We start from the raw sequence: 21,286 nt of genomic DNA, 5'->3' as shown, positions 1-21,286 counted from the left end.
CGTTTTACAGATGGTCAAAAATCCGTATGTATTTCGCCAATTCTTACTCAGGCCCATCATACAATTACTCATTGCAACTGATACTTTATGCGAGTTCATATTTCATTATCACTTCTCATTGCTGCTGTTTGCATTTGTAAGCATACTGCATTATCACTTATGAGGAATTACATCAGTTACCTGTCACCAGGAATGTAATTAAAATAATGCATTGGGAAAGTGGGGCCTAACTTGCTTATTGATGCAGGGTGACGATTCTCAGCCATGTTAAACAGGGTTACGCTCATGGCTGATAAAAGATTATACCTGTTTGTTTCATTATTTTGCTTTCAACCTGGAGCATTCTACTATTCTATCTTCTATTTTTAAAATGCTCATTGCACTGTTTTAAAAGGAACACCAAATAACACTAAAATAGCGCTAGAAGCTGAACACTTATTAGATAAAAGCGCTTCTAATGCATTAGGAGGTGTTGAGTTAATAGGAAAAGAGCTTTGATTCACTAGCCCCTGTCTAACATGCTACTACAACAGAAGTAAAAAGGCAGTAGGCAACTCCCCTCTAATCACCTCCTGTTAGCTGCAACTATAGGCAAATTGCTAGTGAGGATTAAGTGGGGAGACTATCACAGGATCAGTGTCAAGCAGAAAAAAGACTCAATTTGTGAGCAATCATGACTCCCTAATCACTTCCCTAAGAGCTTTAGGAATTACTAACAGTCGTCTTTAGAACTGTGGGCGCATCATAAATACCGACCTAAAGAAATCGGAAGGCTTTTTTTTTAACCAAGAGATGATACTGGTGATAGATAGATAGATAAAACAGTTAAGTACATAAATAATAAAGCATCTGAAGGCTGAAAAAAATAAATAATTCATGTTCACCAACGCTGTACATTCTTGAGATTACTAAGATTTAGATATATGTGTGTCAACACTGTGAATTCAAACCGAGATAAGCTCAGACTTGCACGGTTTGGAGGCTGACTTACAGACAAATCCGTCAGCAGTACAATAAGTCGAAAATGCCCATACTAGAGCAATGCTGCTCCCCACAAGCAGTGGGAGAGATCCTTCTGATTACGTATTTCCAGGCAGTTGCCATAGACTAATTCCCTGTCAATTATTTTTTTCCCTGTTACTTCTACACCTTGACTTTCCTCCAGAAAGCACAGAAGTTCTTAAGAGCATTCATAAATGCTGCTTATTTTTTTTAATGATGAAAAATAGTAACAAAATGAAAAATGCAAACAATGCAAATTTAGAAAAAGAAAAATCTTACTGATACTGACATTGGCTTGAAGTTTGTATGTATCATAACATTACACTGGATTATAAAATTCAATAAAGACCACAAGTACTCGTTTCATAACACCTGACAGGTCTGTAAGTGCTGGTGTGAAGATTCAACATGCCCAATAAATCAATTTTTTTTTTTTTTTAGATCAGTTTTATTCTTCCTTTGTAGTCAGAGTTCGCATTGGCTCAATCACTTAATCAAAAATTATATTTCCCATTATTTTACTTACAGTACTTAATTCCCTGGTGTCAAAAAAAAACCCCAAACTAATATTCAGCCATTAGAAAAAAAAAGACTGTTTTAGCATTTTTCAAAAGTGCTATTGCAAAAAGTAATAGTCAAAGTAAGGCATTACTTGACAGAGATACAGCAAGCTATTACTCAGCAAGAGCAATATGTTTCAGCAATAATGTTTAACTAAGAAATAAATCATTAAAAATGCATTATCAATACCATCTTAAACATAAGCCATAGTAGTCTTTTTTTGCACTGTACATGTATATCAAAACTTGTTATCACTAACATTAATATACAAAAAAAGGAATGAAAAAACAATTAAGTCTCAGTGATCAATGACAATTTCTTCTACTACTGTACTGGTAAACTTAACAATAAATAAGCCAAACAGCAACCACAGCTTGCAGATTTTCCATGCATCCCAGAATTGAGCTGGAAGCACTATCTTTGTAAGAGCTTTAGTTCCTTTCAAGAACTAAACAGGTCCTTCTGCAGGAAGGAAAGAATTCTCAATAAAAAGTATTTGAAAATTAATAACAACGTGTATGTCACTTAACAACACATCATACTATCAATGCAATACCAAAATACATTTAATTCTGATGCTGCATTATACTAGCTTGTTTATAGCATTTTGTTCTTTCAAAAATGAAAAGTACAAGAAATTTATAAAGCATTTTCTTTCATTTAAATGCTTGAAGACAGATATATGGTGCAGACTGCCTATACACACAATGCCAATGTGGATATTAGGAAGGAAATTCTTTTTCTTATGTAAATGCTTTTAAATCAAAATAGGATAAGAAATTTAGGAGAAAGAAAAATGAAAACCAATTGGAATATGTATGCTATATAAATGCAAAACAGCTGAACTCAACTACTTGCTGAACTATAACTTGAGAAGTATAACATACATTTTAAAAAAACACAAACACAGAAGTATTCCATCCCAACTTCACTGTAATCATCAATGCTGCTTTCTCGTTGTATTACCTTGTCTGCTCCCTTCACAAAGAAAAGTACCAACTGTGTGTATAGATACAGGTACAAATATATACATACTCATAAAAGCTAACTTTTTAAAAAAATATATATGTGTGTGTGTGTATCTATATATATGTGCTGCAATGTGTTTCAAAGCTGGAAATTCTTGGGTATTTCACTGAACTGTGCTGTGAATTAACAACAGCGCATTTCTTACTCCTGCTATATCAATTTGAAATTAAAAAAATACACTGAATAGCATTGTTTTGACTTCATAAAATTAGTCAAACCCAGACTTCTGAAAACCACATGGAACTCCCACTTCTTTTATATAGGCTGGACACATGACCTGGTCAGCGAATCAAAAGAGAGAACCTTAAGGTATCACATGCACGTGTAAACATTATTGGCACTCATCCTATCAAATTGCTGATAAGATGTCCTCTGTTGGCATACAACTTCCCTACTAAAAATAATATTGACCTATTAATGATAGTTTCTCACGATTATTTCAGAACAAACACAAAACGATAGATTTGTGATTATTATAAAAGCTCTTTGCAGCATAATGAGTTTTCTAAGAGCCTTGTGTAAGGAAAAGGAAAAAAAAAAAATGAGCACCACAAAAAAAAAAAACCCACAGCTTGTCCAATTAACTATCATTAGCTCCCATTTTCTATCAATTTGCACCCTCTCTGTGCAATCAAGGTTTCTAACGGGCCAATTTCAATTAGTTCAAATAACAAGAAACAATGTTTATCTGTCCATGCAGTGCAGTACTCTGTAGAACTAACAGGCAGACACTGCAACACATTTATTGCCTTCTAGGTCAGCATTAGCTGTAGTTTTAGCAGCTGTAGCTAAAGGCAACTGTACTGTAATCAAGCATCAGAGGGACATCTTTGCTTTCTCTCCTTTTTTTTTATTATTCTTTCTGCTTCCTTGCTGAATCCCCTATTTTAATATACAAACTCACCCCACTGTGAAGTAAGCCCTTGCAGGGTTGGATAGCCACGAGAATGTTAGTGGCTAGTGGTGAGCTCCATGGAGAGGAAAAAAAAGAAAAAAAGAAATAGAAAAGCTTTTAAAAAAGGCAAAGCGTCAGGGGTATGCGTAAGAGAAGGGAAAAGGGATGGAAAATTAATAATCCAACAGGCAGGTTCCCTCAGAGTTATTAATCATGCTGCTTCTCACAAGCCAGAGAGGAGCTGAGATTTGCACATGGGAGGGGAGGGGAACGTACACTATTGGCCAACTAGCTCATTCCTATACATCTCAGCCAATCCTTCCTTCCTCCCCCTTCCCTCCCCCCATCTTCTTTTTTTCCTCCTCTTTCCTTAAGGTACAAATATATCTGAGAAGCAGTTACAAAACCCTGGAAGATGAAAAATCATGCTCCCAGGCTAGGCAACGCTTGGTCCAGTTAATGCACTATAAACTTTATTTGAGCTGACTTCTCATTTGATCCCCCTGTGACAGGGTCAGCGAACGGCAAGCAATTCCATCCCAAATCATGCCATAATCGAATTGCTGCCTATTTCCCGAACCTATAATGAAAAAGGCAACCGAAATAATGCAGGTAATGTTGGCAGCCTCCCCTTGCTGTCGTACATTATTACTGCCGATTGCTTGCCTCCATTTCCCCTGTACTCTAACAATGAATATATTTCACAGCTCACTTGCTTTACTGTGTGGGTGGTATGGCACAGACACCTACATGATATGAAAGAAAATCTAAAACAATAGGGTTTTGTTTCTGTGCACAGCACCTAACAGGCTGCTGGTAGGAAAGGCAATTTTGTCAAACTGCTACAGGAAAAAAAAAAAAAAAACCAACAAAAAACAGGAGACCAGTGAGGCTTAAACAAGACTTTGGGCAGAGTGCTTCCAGCTCTTCTTCATCTATTTAACCCCAGCGTCACCTGATAATCTACAGAACGATCAAGCATTTATTGACAGTCCTCAAATACAATAAATTACACTGTCGTTTCTAAAGGATCAAAGTTAGGGTTTCCTGCAAAAAATGCTTCTTTAGACAGAAACGACTTCACTGGCAGTATACAAATCCTGAAAACACGCAAATCCACAGCCTGAAACATATGCTGAGAACTCGCTCCGTTAGAAAGATGAGCAGCTCCACCAATTCACTGACACGTTACAACTGCTGATGCCAAATTTGCCAGTCCTTTTCTCACTTGTCCTCTCCCTGAAGTGTCAGTGGGGCACGTGCCCTGGAACAGACCGCACCACTCACACTACGCTCAGTCTGAATACTGCTGCTGTCCGCCGGCAGCATCGCCGCCTCACTGCAGCTCCCAAACACAGCACAGGGCTGTGCGAAGCAGGCTGCAATCCGGAGGTAATTACATTTTCAAATGACATACATTAACTGCAATTGTGAGGAATATTCCCTTTGATCCACTGCTGGATGGAATAAATATGGCTGTTTATATAACCTTTTACTTTGAATCTTACTTTGAAAGAGTTTGAAGCACAAAGCATAGCAAGTGAAGACTTATGTAATGAACAAAATAATAATAAGGACAAAGCAATATTCCAGTGCATTTACCTTAAAAAAATGCCTGCAACAAAAGTCAATGTGTGTAACTGAGACTACAGCAGCATCCAATGCACAACCCAACTGACAGCTTTGAACTCCTGTGAAAACTTGCACCCAAACTGCAAACCTGTTCCTCACCAACCCCAGGCAAAGCAGACACCCAACCTAAATGGAAATCCAGCCCATCTTCCAACCTGAGCCATGGGAAAATTTCAGGGCAAACACAGTAACTTTATCTTTAACCAGCATCAAATGTTTGGATCAATTGTTTTTTTCTTTTTTTTTTTTTTTTATCTGATACTGACATAAAGGGAGACAATTACAAGGACTAACAGATGGAAAAATGAGAATTTCAACAACATTTGAGATTACCAAGTGTATTTCTACTACCTAAGCACCTTTGGTAATATTTACAATGCTAAACAATACGGTATACAACAGTAGATCCAAATAAGTACAAATTTACTACATGAAAGTGACTTTCAAAAAGCATATTTTAATTTTATCTGGATTATAACTGTTAATGAAAAATGTTTTCATTAATTGGCCAGTACCCTCATTTCATTATCTCAGACAAGAGAAACAGAGGCTGTAAGTAGGCATTGTAATTTTAAAGTAATGCAATCCCTCATCTGACTGGAATACAATATGAATATTTCACTATCTGAATGACTCTAATTTTTCACTTACTGCTCAGGCAGAACTGATTCAAGACACCATTCTTTTTTTTTTTTTAAAGAGAAAAAAAAAAGATGCATGGGTTCAAAAGTGCATGCCAACATATGGACATAGAGTAATTCTTTAAAAACTCAGCACTGGAGGCTATGAAGAGCAGATCTTACACAGAAAAAAAAAATCAATATAAAGAAAAAATTGTTCTAGATGTAATTGAAGTCATACATTTTTACACGACTTCTGCTGTACACCCAATTACTGCTATTTATCAAACAGCAGACAACATTGAACCTGGCAGCATAAAAAACAAATTTTACTAAGTCAGGGAAAAAAAGGAAAAAAAAAAAAAGCATCAGAAAGGGAAGGAAAAAAGATACAAATAATAAATAATTCAATATTCCTCAGGAAAGCTCTTGCAGAAAAGACCTGACTGATTCAAACATCAGACGTGAGGCTGACGAGATATATTGATTTAGACAATTCTATCATTATTATTCCAGCCTGAGTCCTTCAGAAAAGCTGTTCTTTTTGCCCCTGTTTTTATTGCTTTAACTACCAACCTTTTCTCTTATACCTTCCTCTCTTTGAACTTGTACTCATTACAGCTTTAATCTCAGTTTGGATATAAAACAATAAATAGAAATCCTGAGCTCATTTATCTGAAATGTATGTCCAGTTTCCGTAAGACAAAATAGTGGAAAATATTATACACACACACGCACACACACGTGACTTCAATGCTTCCTTAAATTAGGTCATTGCGTCTTGAAGTTTCTGATTTTGAGAACAGGCCTTTGACTACATGATTAAATACACACACAGCAGCACTATTCACCTCCAATTTAACTTTGCTAAGTATGTACTTCTACCAAATTTGTCACCGTTTCTAAGTTTACATTACACGTGCAGGTAAATGATAGCAAAATTAACTGAGCTTTTAGCTCATTTTCCTTAACTAAGTAGAATTATACTATTGTAAATGTTCTCTAAAAAAATCCTTGTAGGTCAACCCAAATCACTAAAATGAAACTGTATAATTAGTGGAAGAAAGCATTTCTCCATTAGGCATCTGCAAGCAGAAGTATTTCTATGCTGTTCGATGTGTTAATTACAACCAGATAGGATATGCCACAGAAAATTAACAGTCTTGCAAAGACATCAGAGGTAAACACACAAAACAGGAGTTGCTTAAGGGTCATGAGAGCAAGTCAATTTTGAAGAAAGATAAAAGAACTGTCATGTATATGATTGCCTATGAAAGAGAAGAGGGCAATCCTGCCTTGTTATCATCAGTTAATTAGGCACTACAGTCAGGCATGCATACACTGCAACATTTGCCATGGTAATCAAATGTATTATTCAAATGTGAAACAAAACAAAAGCAACTGCAACTCTGACAAGGAAGAACACAATTTGCCCACACAAAGGTGCTGAATTAACTTTATATAAGAGTTAAAAGAAAGCTTGGGAATACATTATTTCAACTTCCTCAAATGGCGCAACCCTTTAATTTGACTTAAATTCCACTTCTAAAGCAAATATTCTTTTCCAAATTTGATTCACACGCAATGTGATGACCTTTGCAAGCAAAGACAAGGATAATAAAAAGCAATTGATACTGCAGTAGGATCCAGTCATGTCTTTAACATAAACATGACTTAGTGAGACTAACAAATGCACTCTAGACAAGGCATGCTATCTCATGGGTCAAAAAAAAAAAAAAAAAAAAAAGGATATAATAAAGTAGTGCACAACATTTTCCCTGTCTTGAGCTATGACTGCAAAGCAAAACAAACAAAACCCAAATAATTAATTTCCAAATAATATGATGACACAATCTGGTCAGTTGTGTTTCGGTCTCACTAAGGCTCACACCACTACACCGTACCACAGTCTTTTCTTGCACTGATACAAAATGGAAGCTTTTGGTCTGCTTTTTATTAGACTTGACAGAAAATATCACATCTTAAGTTCAGCAAGAAATTTAAGATAACCAAGGAACGAAAGCAAGATAAAGGTTTCCCATTTTCAATACTAAGCTCCTAGATTGTATCTTTTTCAGCTCACCTACATTTTCTTTACACAGGTAAAGATCCACAAGAAAAATCCCACTGGACTTCTTCCAACTTAGTCAGACTTTTGCCCTGTGGTGGTGACTCCTCACCTACCATGCACGCTCCCTGCTATCATTAGGGAATGGGAGAGCAGGGGAGATCTCCCTCATTCAAGCCTGTAGAAACACAACAGAGCTGAGAGTATGAAATGACAGTTAACAGATACTGTTCCTTGTCTCACTCAATATGACAGGGCAAAGGACCCGAAAACAACTGACAATCTAAAAAACACACTCTAATGTCCCATCTCCACACACATCTGGGGTCTCTGCATTTCTCAAGGTTCCCAGTCCTTCCAAAGCAAACACAGCAAAGGAGCATCTGAAATTGTCAATTCCCACTGCTGCCTCCTCACTTTCTTGCAGAACAGAAGCCAGCAGCAAGAACAGGGACTCCCCACACCAGACACAGTCACTCCAACTCTCATCTATCAAGCATCGACAAACCTCAACTAAAAAGCAGAATGTAGGCTACGTTTTGTACTTTAGAGAGACCAAAATGTAATTTATAGTTCTTTATGCTCATTTTTCAGAATCGCAGATATATTTTCATTTCCTGCACAATTAGTGAGTAGAGCTTTGTTGTACTTTGACACAACACATTCAAAATACATTAAAGAAAAATATTTTTGTTTGGTGTGCAGGTGCAGTCTAGCTTCAATGATTAAATTATTCTACAAATACCAATAAAAAGAAGTAATAAAGATACAAAATTATGTGGCAGGGTATTATCTATTAGGTTATTATTTTGAAGACATCTGCCACGGAAAATATATATCCATACTGAAAATCAATGCAAACAAAATATATCTAACAAATCTGTTCTTCTTTATTCTCTCTCTTTTTCAATCCTTTTTCCCAAACAATATTCTCCAAGTTTGACCGTCTCAATCAAATAGTAGAGTAGAGAATAATATGATACAGAACTCTCTCTTCTGATCACATTAGCCTAACATGGATCGCTATGAAACCTCCGTACATCTGCAATCTCAAAGTCTTCAGAGTCCAGGCATACAGTAATCTGTGAGGAGGAAGTAATATCTGTTTCTCCAGCACGGAGATTTTTCTTTTAGTCAGTCTGTCACTTCCCATTTCAGTTAACAAAATGTTGAATGCTGCTCATCCTTGGACAAATATCACAGCTCTACAGAGTAGAAAACAGGAGGAATTGTTTCCGAATGGAGATTTAACACAAAAACGGATCTGCAAGAAATTCGACCAACTCCAGGCATACATACACTGTGGTGAAAGAACATAACACTATATATGCCCTATTTTTCTATGCTTGCTTCATAAATGCCTAAAATTTAGCTCATACAAAAGGAAGATTAAAAAGATACAAATGAAAACAAAACCAACTTGAGACAATTCTGCTTTCCTACCGTGCAAACAAATGGGCTTCACTCTTTTCTCTTTTAAATCAATGAAAATGCTTACTCTGATTGCAGGTAGAAGACGTGACTACTAAATTAGTTAAACATTTATCTTGCTAATACAAACATGTATGTTTTAATAATCTAGGAATGTGAGTAATCTAGGAATGTCTTGTAGTCAACACACAAAGCACCTGGACCGATGAATGGCGTGGGTACGTACCATAAAGTCAGCATTCTGCAACATTCACTCCATTTATTCCTCTTTATATTTTATTGCATTCACAACTCCCTGACTTGTTTAGCTGGAATTCAAACTGAGAATGAAGTAATTAATTACCCTCTGAGATTCACAGTTCACTGTATTTGTTACTGATGTTACATCCGTGCTGCCTATTGTTTCAGAGGCTCTGGAAAAACCTCTGGGACCTTTGTCAAGGATTAATAACAGAATGCTCGCCCTATAAAAGCACATACAGCTGTTTGATATGTAAAGAGAGGAATGGTTACATAAGGGAAATCAGTGGTGTTCCTGTCACTCCAAAATGGTTTAAACACGTGAAATGAACCAAAAATATTTTACATTCTGTATTATTCTACCTGGCAAAAAAAAAAAAAAAAAAAAAAAAAAAAAAAAAAAAAGTGTAAAATGAAATAAAATGAAATAAATCAATAAAAACCTTTCAATTTTCATTCTGTAAGCAGTTTTTATGTCCCACGCATGGGCTTCTCAGACATTTCTTTGCATCCACCCAAACTTTCTCTGATTTCTGCCTCCACGTGAAAACATATTACATTTCACACAAAGTACAGAGAACCCACAATTCCCTCACTAATACACACCTGTCTCACAACTGAAATGCAAGAAGGCATCTTTCACTGCTTCTCACTTAGGTCTTCCACAGATTCCAGCCTTGTTCCATCTTGGCAGGCTCTGAGACAGGCCTTTTGTGCACAGCTGTGCAGAAGCTGTGCCTTGCTCAGGTGCTCCGGACAGAAGCAGGATTCCTGAGCCAGGGCTGTCCAGAGGGGACCTGACTGCAGGACTGCATCACTGATATCTGTGGAAGCTTATTCATCAAATGAAGCCAAAATGATGCCTGCTCTTCCTGGAATTAGTACATAGCATTAATTGAAAGCCAAATCTGAGATATGGAAGTTGAACATGTTATTTCCTCCCCATAGAAGTAATACTTAAATCTATTAATTTCAATGAAGAAGTTAAAAGCTTTTTTTTTTCCCCTTCAATCAAAAATAACACTTCATTATACCTGCTCTTACAGAAGACATTTACAATATTTAATGTACAATAGATCATCTATTTGCTGCCCTAACTTTCCAATCACGTTTTTGAAAAAAAAAAAAAAAAAAACCAATCAAAAATCAAACAAACAAACAAAAAAAAACAACACCTGAACATGAATTTTTAAAAGCGGAGAGCAAAAACATTTTTATCACGTAACTCTTATCTTAGGTTCTCATTTTAAAGCATTTAAATGGTACAGACTTGACTTTGTAAATGGTTTTTTCCCAATCAAGAGAAAATATGCCTTCGGAAACATAACCCATCCATATTCTACAATTATCTACAGACAAAGCTGGGATTCTATATCTGCATGATTCACAAATGCCAATTAAGTTTTCTGCAGAAGATCTTTATTCTGAATAGCTTTTTTTTTTGCTTTTTTTTTTTTTTTTTTAGTTTACATGAGAGTTCAACAGCTCCAGTACTCCTTTCAGAGTCTCAGCTTTTTAACATTTCTTACTGATGTACAACATAAAAACTGATTTTCAAGAATAAGGGTCAACACGATCCACAGCATTACTCTCATCAACCCAATTTAATATTTCAGCCCCTTAATTTTAAGACATTGCAGTCTTATCATTTTTTTCCACGCTTTAATTTGTTTGATTATTAGGCAAATACCATATCAAAGCAGTGAGACTAAAGAGAAATTTCACACTCTTCAACTTCAGTGAGGAATGCCCACCAGCAAGAAACTCAATGCAATCCAACCTTGAATTTCTCAGGCTTCTCAGAGTCCCAAAGAGAGCAGGTAGGTGGTGCTTAGAGACATACAGATGTCTGGGAAGACTCAGTGCATTATGAGAAGCTTTTATTTTACATAATCATTATTTCCTGATTATAGCAGTGTCACATGGCATTTTTCCTACATCTCTAGGAAAAAAACACAACACTTCGGGATTTTAACAATCTCTCTGAATGTGTAAAATAAATTAAACATGCAGTACTATGCATTATCTTTCAATGGGATTGTGCTCTAAATGGGTCTGGATATGATTACAGTATTAGCTTTTCCTCTTTTACATTTAGAACATTTTTTTTTCCCTGCTCATACTGATGGAATAAATAAATAATAATAATAAAGGTATCCTCGATCCACTAAAATAAATACTTCTGTTATATTCTGTTGCTTCAACAATGAATAAAGCAACCATGCAGGTTTATAATATCAATTCACAGGGCTCTTTCTGCTTCAGTGAACTGTTACTGAAAGGTTCAGAACAAAGCTACAGGCAGATCGGACAAAGCTGCTGTAACAGGATTTACATTATACTCAAACTGATAAGACCACATCAGAGAACTGCTCAATCTTCAGTACCTTTGATTGGAATAGCACAAGGGCTGTGAGTATTTTGGCTCTGAGCATCTGATCATAGCATCTGTATTACACCTACTAGCTTCAGTGCAGATCTAATCTTACACTGGTAAGATAATTTATGCTTCCTCTTTTCCTTTCCTACCTTTCCGCCAAACCCCTTTGGATGGCAATAAAATGGGAGCACAGGAAAGCTACAGTAATTCGGAATAATGTATTACATGTGCACTTAGGAAAAAGAACTCCGTACTCATACATCAACATTTTTCAGTACCTATATTTATAGTAGCTAAAATGTTCTGAATTCAAATAAGTGATTGCTTGCTTTTTGGTGGAGGGAGGGAAACAGAATGAGGAACACCATATTCCAAAGGTAGGCAATCTCAGTTCTCACAACATAATTAAATCCTACCAGGTGAATTCACTGCCATGGATTCCTTACAAGAGCTGACTTTTCTTGTGCAGACTGAGCAGACACATTTCTGAATCCATTCCTGTATAAAGTAACTGCTACTTGTCATTTTTTCCCTTCCTTTTCTCCCACCACGATTATCTTTTCAATCCACACTGATTATGCCAGATTAACCCCAAATAATCTTTTTATTTCATTTTTGTATTCAGTAAACATTCTAATAGAAACTGTTTGTGCACAGGAATAAATTCCAAGCTTTAGTTACACAAAGCAAAAAAAAACAACGAACATAGCATACATGGAACTTAATTCTATCACGAGTGATTACTCATTACTTGCTACAAGGCTAATCCCTAAAAGTTTCTTGCCCAACGCAATAGCTAACACAGGTTGTTTTATTTTGCCTTTTTTTCCCCCCCATCCTCAGTACCAGCAGATACTGATTATACCTTTCCTGGCAACCGATACAGCACAGTCCATGATCCACTCTTTTTGACTTAAACCATGCTAATACTTGAGCAACAGTTCAAAAATAAGTATTGCAATTAAAATGCACATTGCTTTTCATGTCAAAGGCACAATGGCTGAACTCACCAGGGAGGCAGGATAGAAACTGCTCTGCGCCAAGTCTCTGAATTGATTCCTGCTGCTCTGAGTGCTGTTTGCCTGAGCATTTTGTGCTGCACTGTTGTGATCAGTCACAAGTTTGGGGCTCTTATTACCTCAAGCAAACCTTGGCTTTTGGAAGCAAATTCTCTTCCCAGAAAAACCTGAAACAAAGCTGACTTGTGATATACAAAGCTCCCAACTCAGCAAGACAAAAAGCAAACAAAGGAAAGAAACATCTTCACCGAAATTATTAGAAATAAAGCATTCATAGCAACTTTGGATGTTGTCATGCTAAAAAAAAAAAATCAAATTATAAACCCTAATTAAATTAAAACTTCAATCGTTTGAACGTATCATGAGAAAATAAAAAATACTTCGTTACCCAAAATTAAGAAAGCGACAGAGCGGAGCACTTCAATGGATTTAATGAGTAATCATAGACTTGTTTTTATTATTCCCATACAGCATGTAAAGAAATAGTGATGTGTCATAAGAAAATGCATTTTTAAGAGCATGCTATCCACAAATGACATGACTCTTCCCATCATATTTTTTCTTCCTAGTGCTTAGTTACTAAGAAGTAAGCATGCTCCTAATGAGGTCGGGGAAGATGCCTCTACTTCTGAAAAGGGATTAATGGCTGTTTTCATGACTGTGTGCACACACGTTCCAAGCAACTTGTACTTAAGCTGTAAACTTTGCTTTGGCTACATGTTCTTTGGCAGCACCTGGTGGAGTTTGGATAAAACTACAATAAAGCCACAGAAGAAAAGTTACTACAGCTGCAGTGCTTTTTATAGACTGACTTCAGACGAAGTCACTTCTCTAAAACATTCAAGTAGTAGGAATCTCAAGTTCACACAAAACCAGATCATTTCTTACATTTCACAAAACATCAGTGTATATCTGTGTAGCACCATCACATTGTAACCGCAGTACCTAGCCTCAGCCTTGAGGTCAGTATTCAAATGGCTTTTCACTCTTCTAATATTAAAAAAAAAAAAAAAGTAAATAAAAAATTTCCAATCCCTACCATAATAAAAAATGGAAGAAAAAGAAGAATTGATATTTACTATAAATTCAACTGTCACCACCAGCAAAGGATAATGTCAAATAAACTGATATCTGTACACACACAAAAAAACAAAACAATGAAATAACAAATGTTTTCCAAGAACTTTTAGAGAAAGCATCAACCCTCTTATTGTCCTCGCCTTCCTGTCGACGACCAGTAAAACCTTTTCCATTTACTCATCAGCAAACAGCAATCATTCAAACTAATCAGAGAACTAGTAGGTAGTTAGATATTATCTGTTTTCAGTGCAGAGCTTCTAAATTATAATGTCCTATCAGAAAGTATTCACATGGGGGATGGAAAGAGGATGGCTCCTCAATGTAACAGTATAGGAAGTACTTAGCATTTTGTGAGCCAAATAAGTCTCATTTGAAATACTGTAATTAACAGAAGGGAGCCTAACATACTTATCAGAGTTAGCCACTCGTTTTCTAATCATGCTGAAGAGTTTTGAAGTCCAGAAACATCTTTTTTTTCAGTCCCACAGCACTGAAACTCAGCAACACTTTACTCCCAACAACTGCCTTTAAAAAGCACTTTGATTTATTTTCTCTTCATAGAGTTGAGGAATAAACTAATGAAATAAAACTATTGACACAGGTGAGATCATCTTTTACTGAATACCTTTAACTTATTAAGATCAATCTTGAAACAAAATTTCAGTAAATAAATGTACTAACAGTCAATAGAGATTTTCACCTGTCTCTTTCAATGAAAACAGCGCAGTATTTTTAAGCTTATGAAGACACCTTTCCCTACACAATTTGGTTTTGCAATATCAAAGGTTTTCATCAGGCAGCATCCAAAGGAGGACCACAGGTCCTCCAATTAGCTTGAGCATCATCGCTCGCCTTTCCCACCCATCTTTGAGGCACTAATTTTGCAAACAGTTTATGCTGGAGGCTGAAATCTAATCCAGGATGAGACATGTATGGTAACGGGTTACTGGAAGACTACTGAGACACAGAATTCTCTAATAAGCATTGTCCATTTTAAATTAGGTTCTAAACTTTAAACAACAGAACCACTTTTACTTCCTCTTATGCCTATCACCTGAGGACTACAAACCTCTTTTCAGACATTAAGCTGAACCTCACAAACCTGACAGTTCTGATGAAAGGTATGTGCATCACCAGATCCACCACAAAAATGCAACCACCTGTCAGGAGAGGAACAGGTGCAAATTGGTTTTGAGAAAAAACAAAGGGAAAACATTCATCCTGTTGGGAAAAGGGAAAAGGGGAAGAAAGGAATAAGAGAGGAAAGAGGAAAAAGAAAGAAAGAAAGAAAAAAAGGAAAGAATAAAAGAAGAAAGAAAAGAAGAAAAAAAGAAGAAAGAAAAGAGAAGAAAAGAAAGAATAAAAGAAAGAGTAAAAGAAAGAATAAAAAAAGAGAAAAAAGAAAGAAAAAGAAACTCTAAAATTGTAATGTACACTTTCAGTGTCATAGTGTTGGAGTGTAATGTCTCCTAACAAAAAGCAGACCCAACTTCAGCTTCCCATCAGTAACAAGAAGCTCAGACAAGCTCTTTTTGCACGTTTTCCATTCAGTTGAAAAGTCTGCAAAGCTAACACTAACCCAAGATGCTTAAATCTAGACACAACCAAATTAATTTCAAATTTTTGAGCTGGTACTCCTTCTCTAGAAAACACTCTGCAGAGCACTACAAGTACGTATTTAGAACAGAGCTCAGTCGGCATGAGTGCACATTTCTACATGCTTCCAATATTAGGAAAAGATACCTCATCAGTTCTATAAATCAGCATCTTGCCAACCTGAGACACATTCTTCAACAAACATTTTTATGGCTTTTTTGTGTGTGTCTATGTTCATGATTCAACAATCTCAAGATGTTTTTTTAACTTCTCATTGGCATGAAACCTCTTTTTCTTTTCATGAATAAGGCTGGTGACATTCAGGGCATGCACATCTTTCCTTTACCATAGATCTACAGTCAGGGAAAAAGAAGAAAGGTAGGAGATAAAAGGTCCAGCAACTGGAATTCAAGATCCAATTTCTTTAAATGCATTTACTTGAAGGCTCTAAAAGCCATGTTATAGTTTAATCTTCCCCAAACCATTCAGTTTCTGCTAGATTTAGCACTTTTGTCCCCTTGTATTCACAGACTTCATATAGCTTCTCCCAGGCTGGCAGGCCAACATATTAGAAATAAAATGCAATTCTGGTATCTGACACTTCAATTTAGCTTCTTCAGTAGCAAAGATCATCAACTGCGCTGCTGTCTCCCATGACAGAAGATCACCTAAATATCACTTAACTGATGAGAGCTCTGCTGGTAATGCATACACTGTCTCCCTACTACATTACCACCACGTTGCCTAGAACAAAAAATCAATTTTTAATTGACTGGATTATTTGAGGAATGTGGTCCATCCGCTGTACAATGCTGATAGATTCTCCCAGTTTTCCTGTCAGCAAAAGACTGTAAAATTTCAAGCACCTTCAATACGGTAATTCACAGATTCATCCAGAAGCCACATAATCAGAACAACATCACACTTTCTCAGCACTACCTCTCCGTTATTCTCTTTTCTGGCTAGCAAAGCTAGGTCTACAAACCACAGTGCAAGTGAAACAGTAATGACACAGAAAAGATGAGGATGTCAGGAACAACATGACAATCATGCAAAGGATGCAAATGCCTAAGGAACTTGAAAAATTCCTTTCAAGTTTGGCACGGTAGAGTTTCAACTCTGAAAAATCCCGGAACAATCTGCAATACCCCAGTAGCAACTGAAACACCATTACCATTCTCTTCAGTTATCGTGGCTGCTCGAGACACAAACTGAAGCAGTAAAGGCAAAGGGCTGACATTAAGTGGAAAAATACAAATGGAAATATATCATTTTATCAGCATATAGCGCAGTAAGCCACTTCTATGATACAGTGCAAGATATTCATTGACTATCTTGTACAGATACTATAAAAATTTTGGCCACTTCAAGAAGTTTGCTGACAGGTTTCTTAGGTAATTTCACTCTCCCTTTCTTAATGCTGAAACAAAAGAGAGCTGCACTAAAGAGAATACTAAACAGAAAATTCTAGCCTTGTACTGCAACTGGCTCCATCATACTCAAGTACCAAATGCTGCATGGTACTCACATTAGTTTTAGTTTCTATAATTGGCCAAGTTCCACAAATCACAGATTTAACATGCTGCTTTCTCATCAGTAAAGATATATAAGATACATTTAAGCTTAAGAAATTTGTGTCTCATCTCAAAAAGGTCCAAAACATTTATTCATCTGTAAGCACATGCAGTAAATATGATGCTAGTTGGGTTTTGTTGTTGTTGTTGTTTGTTTTGTTTTGTTTTTCCCAGGCTACGTATCAGTTCACAAAATTATCAACATACTCGGTGCTTTACAGTATCATTACAAAGTATCAACGCTGGCATTTTATCCTGTAGTCTGCTGGACCACCCTCAGCCAACTCAATTGTGGTTCATGAACTCAGTTCAGTTCTCTCCAGGGCTACTGCACACAGCCCCTTTTGCAGCCTAGGAGTTAGATACAGTGAGCGTCTCACAGCCTTATTTAGGCTAAATATGACTGCAAACAATGAGACAGATGCAGTTTGGACCAGGTCAGCATTTTCACCCCTGCTGGAGTGGTATTCCTGATGCACTACGAGAATTCTAAAAGCCAGACTCCTTGGATCCTCAAACATGTCCCTCATCTTTGGTGTCAAAATTCACAGATTCTGGGACTTGATACAGAAAACTCTCCTCCTCCACTTCAACAACAAATGCAAAGTCTGTTTTCTCAGAGCTCCATCTATTTGCAAGCCTCTCCATGAACTCCAGAAGTAAAAAAGAACAAAGTATTTCAAGAGATACATTTTTTTGTTTACTCCCTGGCAATTCATGTCAGTAACATGCCCCAAATGCTATCAGATGTCAGATAAAAACAAGTCACTTTCAAATATGAGAAACAATTCAAGGACTGAATATTCCAATAATTGCCAATCAGGATTCCAAAAGAAGAAAGTATTTAAAACTCAACTTACACACTGAAACAAGACCAAAAACAAAAAAAAAACAAAAAAACAACCCACCCAAAAAACACTGCAATTACTGTAGAATAGCAGTCAATAATCAGAAAAATTAGAATAGGCCCTTTCACTTCACATTTCAGAATCAGGAACATGCTTATGATCCTGGTTGAAAGCTATTTCATACTAGCTGCTGATGCCCACTTTCAACCACTTATGCCTTCATCCAAATACTCCTGAACTGCTACAGCCCTAAAAGCACCCTGAATACAAAGACTATACTGTCAGGGACACACAGGTTATATTTAGGGCATGTCAAATTTCTATTACTGTCTTTTAAATACATTTTGAAAAGCATTCTGTGATGCTAGAGATACCTTTTAACATCAAGCAATCCAGGAAGGAATCTTCTTCATCTATATATGAGATACAGACTTGGCATTTCTGTTTTTCCATTCACATGAAAGCAAAGGACAAGGCGTGTAGCCCAGATTTAGTTGTGGCTTCCCTGATGAGATGTCAAGAATTAATTCAGCTTCATAGCTTCAGCTGCGGCTGCATGAGCCACTGAAATCTATGGTTTCTATTGCACACATTCAAAGGAAAACAGTTTCCTTCTCGCTGATAGGCAGCAAGGAAATCCCTGAATATTTTCTAGATATCTGCACAACTGTCTTCTGTGAGCATATGTGCACCTAGTTTTTAAAACTGAAGGCTTCTGGGCAGCCTGCATGGCTTTGTCCTAAGACTACACGAATCATACAGTTATGTATGCATATAAATTCATTTATCATCTTCTTAATAAAAAAAATATAAAAATAAAACTATACCTGAAGCCTTAAGTTAAATAATTAAAACTATTTTTTGAGTATTTTCTGATTAACAGCTTCTTATACTCATCTTCACAGCAGACCTTTTCTTTTAAATTCTCACATCTAACTGGGAATACATGAGACTTACAAGAACAGTTAATAAAATAAACATCAACTTTGTCAAACAATATATGAGGCTGGGCAAGCGCCCTCACGAGAACGACTCTTGAAGTTGCTGTCCCATTAACACTTCATACTTGGATACCACAGTTCAGCTTTGGCAAATTCACAGCATGGTGCAGTAGTCTAAACCATGTAAAAGCCAATTCACGTATCTTGGAAGATTACATTCAAGTGCTTGTTCATTGCTGGTCATGATAATAGAAGAGTTGTTTTGTTTTGGTTTTGTCTTAATGAGCTGAAATTTAGCTCAAATATAACTCTGACTGAGAGTACCCTCCGGATGAGTTCATAGTGCAAAATTCTACAATCTCATTTTAATAAGAATAGCGATAATATGCTTCTCTTACACAGTACATTCCTTCTATTAGCACTGTTTTAGAAATCAAGAAAATAAAACTAATGCTAGCCTATAAATCTGATGAATGCTAGATACAGGACAATGTGCAGATACCTGATTTTTCCCAAAGGAAAATCAAACAATTTCCAAAACCCTGTCACTTACTAAAGCTCGCTGTTGATATTTCAGAACACATTTGTCCCTTGGATATATTCAGAAAGCATTTTACAAGACAACAAAGTGCATCTTTTTAATAACAGCAGCACATAATTCTTCACTGCTACACAGATATGAAAGTGCAAATGTTTCTTCTATCCCCAAAACACAGGTAATAAGCCTTTGTCTTTGCCTTTTTTTTTTTTTTTTTCCCATTTCTGCTTGCTTTAAGCATTTACCTTAATGAGCTTTGTTTCTCCATACCTCTGAAGATTAGTATTCTGCCCAACAAAACAATTTATTGCCCAAAATGTTACTACTGCCGATAAAATCTTCGCTGCTCCAATACTTCTGGCTTGACAGCTAATACCCTAATGTTTCATTTACAGCTGAACAAAGCAGCTTATCTCTACTAAAAGGGGAATTAGTTAGTAGTAAGAAATAATTTCAATCATGTGTTCTGCCTCCAAAGTAAAGTGATGACTTGTGCATTCTTCCTTCTATCTGATGACAGGTATGTTGCAGTTCTTGGAATACAGAACAGGTCTGTCACATAAGCTTTGTAATTTGTACAATAGAGCTACATGGATTAGGGAAGAGTCAGGTCTTTGCTGTCAAAAAATCTGCAATCAGCAGTGTGCAGCAGTCAGCACTTTTACTTCACAGATAGGGCACTGAGTCAAGGGAAAAAAAAAAATCAGTTCCGATCAATAAATAGCTTCATTTTGAAGCTGCAGCTCCTTGTAACGTTCCAGCAACTATATGGATAGATGAAAACCCCCTATTAATAACATCAGTAGACCAAGTCATCCTATAAGGACCATCCTGCCCCAAAACAGATTTGACTATCACTTCACTATATAATCATCTAATTATTAAAATAGTAGCATCATTCTTCAATTCTTTAATTGGACACAACAATTTTTGACAGTACAATAATTAATAGCTAACATCTTAATTCAGTACCAGCTTTATTAGGAAAAATGTACAGATTTCAGATCACACTAACAAAAATGTCGTGGACAGAGGTGAAAGATGCATTAGATTAAAACAGTAATACCAAAAAAAGGACTAAAATTAAAATAATCCTGCATTGTTGTCCAGAGAGATATTATACATCAGTCTGATGATAATTTCAAATGGTACATACCAATTTTCCACGTAGTCCGAGATGCTGACTTTGTTCAGCTTGATATTCTAAGTTGTAATGACTTTGTTACCCACATGCTGGACTTGCCTCAATACTGCGAAATTCGCTTAAGTGCAAGTGGATTAGTTAGGGAAAATGCTGCAACAATTTTAAGTGCCACAAAATAAAATGCATTTCAATTGACTACAGCACTACATCACTATAGTGGCTTTAGTCACTTCCTGCTTAGAAATTTAAGAAAAAAACTAGGCTAGAAACAAGAGGCCCCACTGCTAAGAGAGTTGTCAACATTTAAATGGAAAGTACTACGGACTGCCAAGTTCTGCTTCCCCCCCTTTCTTGTTTTTTTTTTGGGGGGGGGGGGGGTTGTTTTTTTTTGAGGTAATGCTTGTTTCCATGCAAACTGTAATTTATTTGTTTGATGGGAAACCTTCACTTCAACCCAACAGAGTGTTCAGAAATGACAAATCTGATTTCTCCATAGACAGCAATGCTAAATTAATTAGGCATGACAAAGAGGCACTGCCATTTGGCACTTGTTATGTACTCCTTCCTACAGAATCTTCACTCATTTTGTAGTGGAACTGCAACTGATTTGACATTAGTTCCCATTTCTGTAATTATATTTTTTTCCTGTGGTTCTTTCTAATCCCACAGCATACTCTTAATTTTCAAA

General features: G+C 36.4%; 1 protein-coding gene across 36 annotated transcripts in view; it reads right to left on the bottom strand.

The window, feature by feature from the left end:
* Positions 1-21,286, bottom strand: part of RBFOX1 (RNA binding fox-1 homolog 1) — a 745,900-nt gene that overhangs the window by 180,853 nt on the left and 543,761 nt on the right. The window contains exon 1 of one of the 36 annotated variants that reach the window (XM_048962289.1): positions 3,497-3,738. The exons of the other annotated variants lie outside the window; for them this stretch is intronic. The gene's annotated coding sequence lies outside the window, so the exon portion shown is untranslated. Of the gene's footprint in view, positions 1-3,496; positions 3,739-21,286 lie in introns of those variants that run through there. 36 annotated transcript variants of the gene reach the window in all.

This window comes from Lagopus muta, chromosome 15 (assembly GCF_023343835.1).
Source record: "Lagopus muta isolate bLagMut1 chromosome 15, bLagMut1 primary, whole genome shotgun sequence".
NCBI classification, from domain to species: domain Eukaryota; kingdom Metazoa; phylum Chordata; class Aves; order Galliformes; family Phasianidae; genus Lagopus; species Lagopus muta.
Note: the sequence above shows the minus strand (reverse complement) of the source record. Positions and strands in the feature narration are given on the sequence as shown.